This window comes from Rhinopithecus bieti, unplaced genomic scaffold (assembly GCF_001698545.2).
Source record: "Rhinopithecus bieti isolate Rb0 unplaced genomic scaffold, ASM169854v2 scaffold_38878, whole genome shotgun sequence".
NCBI lineage: Eukaryota > Metazoa > Chordata > Mammalia > Primates > Cercopithecidae > Rhinopithecus > Rhinopithecus bieti.
The window spans coordinates 187,546-198,649 of NW_016816084.1; positions in this window are offsets into that span (position 1 = coordinate 187,546).

Consider the following 11,104-nt stretch of genomic DNA (forward strand, 5'->3'; position numbering starts at 1 on the left):
TATATATGTATATGAATAAATATAATAGATGACCTTTATCATCTAAAGTTTTTTAAGTGTGTTTGATGGCTGAATCAAAAGTTATAACAATGTCTGATATGGTTCTAAAGGTAGGTTTAGGCAATATTTAAGACAATTATACAATGGCAAGTATAAAAGGGCCTAAAGGGGAATAAAGTTTCTACACTAACTCAAGCTGGGAAAATGATACCACTAGTATACTGTGATAGGTTATGTATATATAAAATAGTACCTAAAGCAAACACTGAAAAAGCTATACAAAGAAATACACCAAAATCACTATAAATAAATCAAAGTGGAATTCTAAAGAAAAAAATGTTTAAGTAACCCACAAAATGTCAGAAAAAAGAAAACAGAGAAACAACAACAACAAAAAAAAAAAAAAAAAAAAAAACAGAAAAACGTCAGAAAACAAAAAAATCCAATAATATACTTAAGTCTAATATATTAATAATGACATTAGTGTAAATGGTCTAAATATACCAAATAAAAGGCAGAAATTGGTAGACTTTATAAAAATATGACTCAACTATATGCTGCTACAAGAAACTCAGTTTAAATATATGACATGGGGAGAGTGAAAGTAAAAGGATGTAAAAGGATGTTTGTGCAAAGATTAATCAAAAGAAAAGAGTGGCTACATTAATATCAGTCAAAGGAGACTTCATTTCAGACCAAAAAAATTTACCAGATACAGAAAAGGACATTATACAAAAATAAAAGGGTTATTCTGCCAAGAAGACATAGTAATCATAAATATTTATGCATCAAACAACAGATATGCAAAATAAATGAAGCAAAAGTTATTGAAATGAAGGCAAAGACAAACTCATAATTATAATTAGAAACTTCAATAACCCTCTCTCAACAATTGATAGAACTAGACAGACAATCAGAAAGGATATATTAATAGAACAACTCAACCACACTAACCAACAAGATCTAATTAACATTTACAGAAGATTCCACCCCAGAACAGCTGAGTATTCATTTTTTCCAACTGCCTACGGAACATGAACCAAGATAAGCCCTTGACTGAGCACGGTCGCTCAAGCCTTTAATCCCAGCAGTTTGGGAGGCCCAGGTGGGCGGATCACCTGGGGTTGGGAGTTTGAGACCAGCCTGACTAACATGGAGAAACCCTGTCTCTGCTAAAAATACAAAATTAGCCAGGCGTGGTGGCATATGCTGTAATCTCAGCTACTTGGGAGGCGCAGGAGAATCTTTTGAACCTGGGAGGTAGAAGTTGCGGTGAGCCAAGATTGTGCTATTGCACTCCAGCCTAGGCAACGAGAGTGAAACTCTATCTTTAAAAAAAAAAAAAAAAATCCTTAAAATGTTTGAAAGAATTGACATAGAGTGTGCTCTCTGCCCACAATGGAATCAAATTAGAAATCAATCACAGAAAGAAATAGAAAAATCTTCAAACATTTGGAAACTGAGTAATATATTTTTTCATAATCCGTGGGTCAAAGACAATTTCCAAGGGGAAATAAAAAATATACTGAACTAAATGAAAATAAAATCATGACATACCCAAATTTTTGGAACATAACTCAAACAATGCTAAGAGGCAAATTTATGACACTCAATGCATATGGTACAAAATTATAAATATCTCAAACCACTAAACCAAATTCACATCAAAGGAACCTGGAAAAAGAATAAGGACAACAACAAATTCCAACAAACAGAAAGAAGAACATAGTAAAAATAAAAGCAGAAATCAATTAAATAATGAAAACAGAAAACATTCATGAAAACCAATGAAACAAAGGGCTGATGAGCCAATTATTTGAAAACATTAATGCAATTAATAAATCTCTAGCATTACTGATAAAGACAGAAGACACAAATTATCACCATTAGGAATAAAATGGGAAATCACTATAGACCCTGCAGACATCAAAAGAATAATAAGATAATATTATGAACAATTCTACACTCATAGATTTGACAAATTACATAAAATGGACCAATTTCCCCAAAAATTCAAACTATAATTTACCCAATATAAAATCAAGAATTGGGATAGCCCTATCATTCTTAGGGAATTTGAGTGCATAATTTAAAGATTCTTTTTAAAAAAGAGATCTTCCAGTCCAGATGGTTCTACCAAATGTTTAAAGAAGAAGTAACATTAATCCTACACAATATTTTCCAGAAAACAGAAGAGGAGGGAACACCTCCCAGTTTATTTTATAAAGCTTATGTTACTGTGCTGTCAAAATCAGAAAAAAGAAAGTCCAAATAAAAATCTAGAAACCATTATCACTAATGAATATAACCACAAAATTTTTAAACAAATTATTAGCAGGTAGAATTCAGCAATATTTAAAATAATTACACAATATGACCACGTGAAGTTTATGAAGAAAAATTATGTGATAATATAAATTGATGCAGAAGCACTTGATAAAATTCAAAACACATTCGTAATTTTTTAATACTCTCAAAAAATAGGAATGGGGACCTCCCTTGAATTGATAAAGATTATCTACAACAAACGAAGAAACCTACAGCTAACATTTTATTTAATGAAAAGACTGAATGCTTTCCCCCTCAGATTGGGAACAAGGCGAGGACACACACTCCCACCACCTATTCAAATTAGTGTTGGAAGTTCTAGCCAATGCAATAAGGCAATAAAAAAAAAGGCATATAAATCAAAAACAAATAAATAAAACTATCCTTATTTGCAGATGACACAATTGTCTATAGAGAAAATAACACAAAACTTATTTAGAAAAGCACCAAATTCCTAGAACCAAAAAGTGAGTTTAGTAAGTTTGCAATTTAAAAGATAAAGATACAAAAATAAACTATTTCTATATACAAGCTGTGAAGCTATAACCTATACAATTTAAAACATAACACCACTTACAATCACCAAGACCAACCTGAAATTCTTGTCTATAAATTTAATGAAATATATATAAGACATGTATGCTGACAACTGTAAAATGCTGAAAAAAGAAATCAAAGAATAAATAAACAGAGATACATACCATGTTCATAGATTGAAAGAAATTCAGAAAATATATCAATTCTTTCCAAATTGATATACAGGTTTAACATATTTTTTAACAAAATCCCAGAAAGAATTTTTGCAGATGTAGACAAGAATATTCCAAAATGTATGTGGAAAGAAAAAGGAAGAGAATAGCTAAACAATTTTGAAATAGAAGAATAAAGCAGGAGGAATCACTCTATTTCAAGATTTTTTACCTAGTGACAGTAATCAACAGTGTGTAATTAGTTATTGTTATTAGTGAAGAAATAGACACGGATCAAAGGAACAGAATAGATAGCCCAGAAAAAGACCACATAATTATGCCCAAATAGTTTTGGGCAAATGAACAAAAGTAAATTCAACAGGGGGAGAAAAAGCCTTTTTATTAAGTGGTGCTGAAACAAATGAACATCTGTGGGGGGATTTAAAAAAAAAAAAAAAAAAGTTCAATCTAAACTTTACACCTTTTCCAAACATTAACTCCAAATGAATAACAGACTTAAGTCTAATACAAAAAAAAATCTATAAAACTTTTGTAAATATCATAGGGGAAAACCTTCAGGATCTAGGGCTAGACAAAGGGTTCTTAGATTTGATGCCAAAGGTATAATTAAAAAAAAAAAAAGAAAAGAAAAATGATTAACTGAACTTCAACAAAATGAAAAGGTTTTCCTCTGCCAAATATCCTGTTAAGAGGATGAAAAGACAAGCTATGAACTGGGAGAAACTATTTTCAGACCACATAGCTGATATAGAGCTAGCATCTAAAAAATAAAAAGAACTCTCAAAACTCAACAGTAAAATAATTAATAATCCTATAAGAAACGGGCAGGCCGGGCGCGGTGGCTCAAGCCTGTAATCCCAGCACTTTGGGAGGCCGAGACGGGCGGATCACGAGGTCAGGAGATCGAGACCATCCTCGCTAACACGGTGAAACCCCGTCTCTACTAAAAAATACAAAAAACTAGCCGGGTGAGGTGGTGGGCGCCTGTAGTCCCAGCTACTCGGGAGGCTGAGGCAGGAGAATGGCGTGAACCCGGGAGGCGGAGCTTGCAGTGAGCTGAGATCCGGCCACTGCACTCCAGCCTGGACGACAGAGCGAGACTCCGTCTCAAAAAAAAAAAAAGAAACGGGCAAAGGCATGAAGAGAAATTTTGCCAAAGAGAATAGAGAGAGAAAGCAAATAATTTTTCAATATATTTAGCCATTAGGGAAATGCAAATTAAAACCTCAGTGAAATTCCACTATGCACCTAGAAGAACAGCTAAAGTTAAAAATATGATTAACACAAAATATTTGCAACAATGTGGAGAAACTGGCTCTTACATGCATTGCTGGTTGGAATCTAAAATGTTACTGCTTGACAGTTTTTAAAACACTGAACATGCAACTAATATATAACTCAACAATTATACTCCTAGACATTTATCCCAAAGAAATGGAAATTTATGTGCACACAAAATCCAATACTAATAAACAGGAAATTAATAAGAAAATGTGTTCACTATTTAATTTCACTATCCTTTTGCTATCATTCAATCCCATTTAGTGTGCTTCATTCAAACAGACACACATACAAATTTTCTCTCTCTCTCTGTCACACAAACACACACACACACACACACACACTGCTTGATATCCCATGACTTCCAAATACTATCCCTCAGACTCATCTTAGCTACCACAGTGTCTATATTCTCCTTCCGACCTCACTTCAGTGTTTCTCACAAACTGAAATGCCTGCCCCTAACCCCTCTCCAGACATGCCAATCCTGGTCCTTTTCAAAACCAGTTTAATTTTCACCTTCTTCTGGAAGCCAGCCCTTAGCTTTAGGGCACATAGTGATCACTCTCATCTCTCAATTTCTATAAAACTTAATTTTCATATATTTGTCTTGGCTGAGATTCACTCCCTTGTCAATACAAAGATAACTTTTAGATGATCGTCTCTCCCTAATCTGGAAAAGAGCTTATTTTCCTAAGAAGATAACTCATTAATTGAGGGCAGAGAAATACGTTGTATACTTCTCACATCTTCTATAGTACTCAGTATAAATATTACTTTGATCATTTATCAAACATTAATTAAGCCTTTACTAAGTACCAGGCTCTGTACTCAGTACAGATAACTCTATTGCAAATGAGAGAACGGGGATTATGTTCAGTATTTGTGGATGATGGTACAACTTTGAGCCAGTTTCACTTCATAAAGGAATAATTAGAGAACTAAAAAAAATTCATGTGGCCCATGACCCTTCCCTTCCCTCAGGATCAGGCTTTAACTAAAATGTTAACTAAGAAGGGAAAATGCCCCACATGATAAAGGGCAATGATGAAAACCTTACAGCTAATACCAAATTGAATGTAGCTCCCTAGTGTCAGGAATATGACAAGGATCTCTGCTATCATCATTTCTGGTCAACATTCTAACTTAGAGAAATCAGGCAAGAAAATGAAATAAAAAGAGCCCAGTAGGAGACAAAACTGTCTTTCTCCCCATTTTGATCATCTATGCAGAAAATGTGATGAGATCCACAAATAAAAAGCTAGAAAAGCTAAATGAGTTTATCCAGGTTACAGGATACAAAATCAACACAGAAAAATAATTTTATTTTATACACTAGCAAAGAACAATCAGACATGAAAACTTCAGGAAAAAAATAACACTTAGAATGGCATTAGAAAATATGAAGTTAATTCGATAATATGCGCCCAATATCTGAACACTAAAACTATAAAACATTACTGAGAGAAATTAAAGTAGACCTAAGTGAATGAAGAAATACATAGTTTTCATAAGTCAAAAGACTCAATATTTTTAAGATGTCAGTTCTTCCCAAATTTATCTATATATTCTAAGCAATCCCAATCAAAACCACAGTGTTTTTTTTTTTTTTTTTTTTAATTAGCAGTTGTTTCTGAGGTTCATATGGGGGGAAAAAGGGTCTAGAATAAGACTTTTTTTTTTTTCCTCACAGACAGAGTCTCCCTTTGTCACCCACGCGATAGTGCAGTGGTGCTACCTCAGCTCACTTCAACTTCTGCCTCCCAGGCTCAAGTGATTCTCGTACCTCAGACCCCTGAGTAGGTGGGATTACAGGCATGAGCCACCACACCCAGTTAATTTCTGTATTTTTAGTACAGACAGGGTTTTGCTATGTTGACTATGCTGGTCTAGAACTCCTGGCCTCAAGTGATTTGCCCGCCTCAGCCTCCCAGAAAAAAACTTACAAAATCAAAGTTGGTGCACTAATTTATGAGCTGATTTTGATTTATTACTCTTCAGTAATTAAGACATTGTGATATTGACATAAAAATAGACAAATAGGTCAATGAAGCATAATAAAGATGTGGAGGACCTAGAACTCTCTAAACTGTTAGTGGGAACATAAAATGATACAACTACTTTGGAAAGCAATTGGTCAGTTTCTTAAAAAGTTAATCATTCATTTAATATTTGATCTAGCCATTCCATTCCTAAAGAAATGAAAGTATGTATTCATACAAAGACTTGCACATAAATAGTCATGGCAGCTTTATTTGTAATAGCCAAAAACTAGAAACAACTCAACGGAATGTATAAACATTTTGTGGCATTTCCATGCAAGGGGATACGAATTTGCAACAAAAATTAATGAACTACATGCAACAATATGGATAAATCTAAAAATGGCTATGCTGAGTTAACACAGTAGACAAATAAAAGAATACAAACTGTACTATTCCATTAATATAAAACTCTATAAAATGCAACTAATCTATAATAAGAGAAAGAAGATCATGGTTGCTCAGAGAGGGAGTAAAGAGAAGTGGAGAGGGAGAAAGAGAGAAGGGGTAAAGGGGCGTGGGCAAAATTTTTGTGCTGACGCATACATTTACTATCTTGTCTTTGGTGATGGCTTCATGTGTGCACATATTTGCTGAACTTATTGAATTCTGTATTTAATATATACTGTTTATTGTATGTCAGATTTCAATAAAGCTGCTTTAAAAAATACTGACCAAAAAATCCCAATATTATGGCCTCAGACCAATTTAATTAGGATGTTTAGAAATGAGATCCATCCAAGCGGCCCCAAGCATTAATATCTTTTAAAGCTCCCTAAGGGATTCTAATGTGTGTCCAATGTTCAGAAGCACGACAATACCGAAAGGCTCTGGGTATTATTAAAGTCAGAATGTAATCTGCTGTGTACTATGTACTACAGAATCCAAGCAATGGGAAACTAAGAAAAATTCACATAATCACTTCAGAAAGAAATCAACATTGATCTTGGAAATATAAGACACATTTAAAAAAAATGTGAGCCACTATGTAAACTACAACATTAGCTACTCTGAATTTAACTAATCCTTTATTTGGAGAATTACACAGGAAACCTTCAGGCAAGACTCTAAAGGGGAGGATTCTATTGACTCTGTGACATGGTGATGGATGACTTAGGTTCTATAACAAATTTTCCAAGTGGGAGAACATACACATACATACACTTTGTTTTTATTTTAGATTTTCCCATGGAACTCTTACAAGAAAGTAAAATCACAGTTTAAGATTAAAGTAGTTCCTTCACATAACTCAAGTTGCCATGGTTTTAATTATCGATTAAAATTATTGCAAAAGCAAGCATTTTATTTCTTTTCTGCTCCAAACTTAGCCATACATTTACAGAAACCAATGCACATGTACAGATATCTTCTATTAAAATCCTTGGAATTTTAAAGGATGATAAATACTCCTAAGACATCAAACAAGGTTCCTAGAGGCTTTCTCTCTATGGTCTATGGCTGGGCTTCAGAAAATTACAGACAACTTTACATTGCATACATATGTAAATTTTGCAAAATAAAGAGGACAGAGTTTTTATACAAAGGGCTTGCTGATCTAAAAGGATAAGGGACAATTACCTCAAAAGAAACATATCTAAGCATATTTTTATCCACTAAACTATATTCTCCAATGGGAAAACAACTTCTCTAGAGTGTGTGGCGGTTTGGGTCTCAGGTCACCCTGAGTGCTTTTATAGAAATTGACTGCAATGTTAACCAAACCTACTGAACAGCTCTTATTACCTACTTGTATGAGTTCCATTTAATATATTGGCAAATCTTTCTTCCTCAATGGTAATGTATATTTGAGGGATGATGACAGATCATCAGCTATTCTTACTGACTACCCCCTATGTATGGTTCTCTGCTGGAGTACTTGGATGAAAAGCCAGGAGTCACAAAGTTAGAACTTTTCTGAGTAATTTTAAGGGACCAAGTGTTTTAAAAGCCTTTTTCAGTCATTTTCCCACAGGCCTAATTCCTGTCTGAAGCAAATGGAAAATATACTTCAATGAGAAGGATTATGAAGTGATTATAAAGTAGGTTGCTCTGATTCCACTGAGCTCAGGGGGCATCAGAGACAAGTACATACAGAAGGAATGTGAGGGCTGGAAAAGACCAGAGATGGTCAGCGAGTGAGAAAATGAAAACGTAAGGGTTTTGGAAGAAAGTCGAAAAAGCTAATCCTGCTTTGAAAGGAAAATATGAACATGTTATATTTTTAGAAATACTGTGCTTTTTGTCCATAAAATTCACAAGAGGAGAAATTTACAAAATACTTTTGATCCCCAAGCAACATATATTCTTTCTGTATAAGGAAACATTGAAGGTTGCCGTCAAGCTTGCATTTATTGTTCCAGTCACGGGAGCCTCCATAACAAATAAATCTCTCTGCATCAACACTTCTATTCCATTTCCTTGTAAATTTCCTCTCTCTCTCTCTTCCTCAAGTTTCTCTGATTGGCTCAACAAACACAATAATTGTTCCACCGCACAAGAGCTTTTTCTGTTAGTTCCACCTAAGATACAAGTATTAAGACAATTTATGCTTTTCAATTATGAAATCTGCTCCCACATTCACAGTCTTTACTTCCATATTTATTTTGGTTCATCAAATCCCCATAGGACAGAATTTTTTTTAAAATTTTATTGAAGTTCCTTATAATGAACACTAAATTCATGGAATTGTCTCACCATTATTGAGGTTCAAAAAAGGAAAACCACGTTAAATGGGAGGAGTGAATTACTAGGCTTGTGACTTATGATGATGATAAGTCTAATCAAAGAAAATGATAATAGATAAGCAGTATAGTCCTTAAAGGGTTGCAATTATATATGTGCTAGACAGACTTAAAGAATTACTTAGATCTGTGGTTTTAAACAGTTGCATGATAACTTACAAGGCAAAGATTAAATGACTTCTTGAGAATCACAGAGGCAATGTCTTAGGATTTAGGTAGAAAGAATCAAGGGTGATCTTAAAAAAACAGAACCAGAATATGTAAGCTAAAATAAATCATGGTCTAGGCCAAGTTAAAATGTATTGGGGAAAAAATGTCTTGAGCAAATGGGAGTAAGACCCATCAATTTAATTGTGTAACTCCCTTAGTCACTATAGATCATGATAGAATGCCTCTACTCAAAACAACCATATTGAAAACTATTGTTTAAAACAACGACCAAGGACAGGAGTTCTCAATGTGTGGCCCCGGGATAAGCAGCAACAGTTTCACCTTGACCGTTGCTTGAAATGCAAAGTCTCAGGCCCCACCATACATGTACTGATCAGAAATAATTCTGGGGGTAGGTGCTACCAATTGGTGTTTCAGTACACTCTCAGGGTGATTCTGATATTCCCTAAAGTTGAGAACAAATGGCCTACAAAGATCTAAATCACTTTTCTCGTTTTTAGTTGATTTCCTTTTTGGCTTTAGCCTAAAGTGGGGACTGAAGGTATGTAGAGACCGTATTTTATAAATGACTGTATGACTGTGCTTGAATACTATCTTCTTTCCCCATATTCCCCTTCTTACTATAAGAAATTATAGCTATTGAAACCATATTGTCCATTCAATCCTTGTTATTTCTTTCTTGAAAACTGAGGAGAATCTGTCATCTTTATCTTTGCTAACACTGACCTAATTCAGGCCTGCACTAACTTATTCAAATGTTCATCCCCACCAACTAATCTAAGCCCTTTCCCCTTGTGTTCCCTCCCACTCCCATTATAATCAGAATAATGTATCTAAACATAAATCTCTCATGGCTTGATCCTCCAAAGCCTTCCTCTTTCCTGTTCTCTTATCTACAGGACAACCCAAACTCCCTGGCCTGTTTTATAAGGGCTTTTATTACCTAGCTCCATTCTACTTTTGGGGCTTAACTCTCGCCTCACCTTATCAATTATCCTGTTCTTCAGGCACCATCAACGTCCTAGTTATTTGGAGCCTCTCAAAATCCCTTAGGTGCTGAGGCCTATGGTTACTCTCCCTGGCCTGGACAAGTAGAGTAATAACTAATACACATTTGTGAACTTAGGGTTCCACTGATTCTCCCCTCCTTGCAGTTCTCTCCTGTATCTCTCTCCTTGCATTCAGGAACTAAAGCTGGATCAGCTAATTGGATATACTGAACTGTGCCAAAGGGAAAAGGCCATAGGAAACCTCTCAAATCTTATGTATACTTTAAGAAAGACCTTCTGAAAGAACTGTTCCTGCTCCTCTGCTAATCCATCCATGACCCAGCAAATTAAAATTTCAAGTTCTTGAGGCAGAAAAGTTAGTAGTATAATAGCATGCTAGACAAGTGGGGAATATTTGGAGCTCGAAGCATAAACTTTTAGATAACATCATGTCAGCAGAATACAGATAACACCTCCCGTATACAGATGCATTGATCAGGTATCCTAAACTAGCTGGGAGAGTTCTAATTTCAGAATTTTTTTCATTGTCCCCTAAGTTACTAATTTTAACATTCTGTCATATAAAACATATCCTAGACCTCTTATGTCATCTAAAAAAGGCATCAAAGTTTCCTCACCTATTGTTGTAATTTTCCATTTGGAAAATATGGTATCTAAGTCAAAGGTCATTTGTCCAACACATAAATAACTCTGATCCAAATCTGAGATCCACATAATGTCAGAATTAGAAAAACATTTGTGACATCTTAATTTCTCCATTGAAAATAATCTCTCCATGACCTTTTTTAAACATAACCACAATTTGGACAGAATAACTCTTA